The 1,274-nt window shown below is 39.4% G+C and overlaps 1 non-coding gene across 1 annotated transcript; it reads left to right on the top strand.

Moving 5' to 3' along the window:
* The first annotated feature begins 344 nt into the window (after positions 1-344).
* On the top strand, positions 345-451 carry LOC128294772 (small nucleolar RNA R71). The gene has a single exon (XR_008285079.1). It is a non-coding gene; the product is annotated as a small nucleolar RNA R71 (small nucleolar RNA).
* Positions 452-1,274: the final 823 nt, after the last annotated feature.

Raw genomic sequence — 1,274 nt, 5'->3', positions numbered from 1 at the left:
CGAAGGGTAAATATTCTGAATTGCCCATTCCACCTCCACTCGTGTCACACTGCATCATCGGATGTACTTGCGTCGAACCACATAGATCATCAATCTTTTTATTTAAGAGTTCTACCCAGTTTGATAACATGGTGACTGCATCTAGGCTGAAAACACCGGCTGATTTCGTTGGTTTTGTTCTCATAACTTGCCACTGATAATTATTCAGTGACATCTCTTCAATGAACTCATAAGCCTCCTCAGGTGTTTTGTTATTTATGGTTCCACCGGCCTCTGTATTGATCATCTGTCTAGTTGAAGGGTTCAAACCATTGTGGAAAGTTTGAACCTGTAGCCATAAAGGCAACCCATGGTGAGGGCACCTTCTCAATAAATCCTTATATCTCTCTCATGCATCATATAGTGTTTCTAAATCCATCTAGACAAAATAAGAGATACCATTCCTCAATTTAGCCGTTTTAGCCAGCGAAAAATATTTGAGTAAAAATTTTTCGGTCATTTGTTCCCAAGTAGTGATAAACCCTCGTGGTAACGAGTTTAACTATTGTTTAGCCTTATTCCTTAATGAAAAGGGAAACAACCGAAGGCGAATAGCATCATCAGAAATGCCATTGATCTTAAAGGTGTCGCAGAATTCCAGAAAATTGGCTAAATGAGTGTTTGGATCCTTGTCATGCAAACCATCAAACTAAACAAACTGTTGTATCATTTGAATAGTGTTAGGTTTTAGTTCAAAATTATTTGTAGCAACAGCAGGTCGAACAATACTCAATTCAGTTCCTGCTAAAGTAGGCTTAGTATAATCATACATAGTACGAGGAGCAGGATTCTGATTAAGAGGACCTGCGGCAACTACAAGAGGTAGCAGATTATTCTGATTATCGGTCATCTCTTCAGTAAAATTGTAATGTCCTCTTGCTCTTCCTCTATGTACTGTAGACTTCGCCTTATTTCTCTTCTGTTTTTGTAAGCTGTATGTAACACCCCTTACCCGTACCCTAGGTCGGGATAAGGTACGAGGCGTTACTGGACAAACATACAAACATTAAACTAAAATACGGGCCATAAAATTTCATTCATATTTCAAAACGTTCATTCACTTACACATAGTCCCTTATTTGAGTCTACGAAGCCCAAAACATACTTTAAAAAGGGTTTGGGACTAAACCGAGAACTTACGAAAATCTTGGAAATTTCATGCTTTAAGGCTCCACACGCCCGCGTCCCAAAGTCGTGTTCCATACACGGCTAAGACACATGGTCATGTCTCTGCC

This window comes from Gossypium arboreum, chromosome 6, assembly GCF_025698485.1.
Source record: "Gossypium arboreum isolate Shixiya-1 chromosome 6, ASM2569848v2, whole genome shotgun sequence".
Taxonomy (NCBI): Eukaryota; Viridiplantae; Streptophyta; class Magnoliopsida; order Malvales; family Malvaceae; genus Gossypium; species Gossypium arboreum.
Note: the sequence above shows the minus strand (reverse complement) of the source record. Positions and strands in the feature narration are given on the sequence as shown.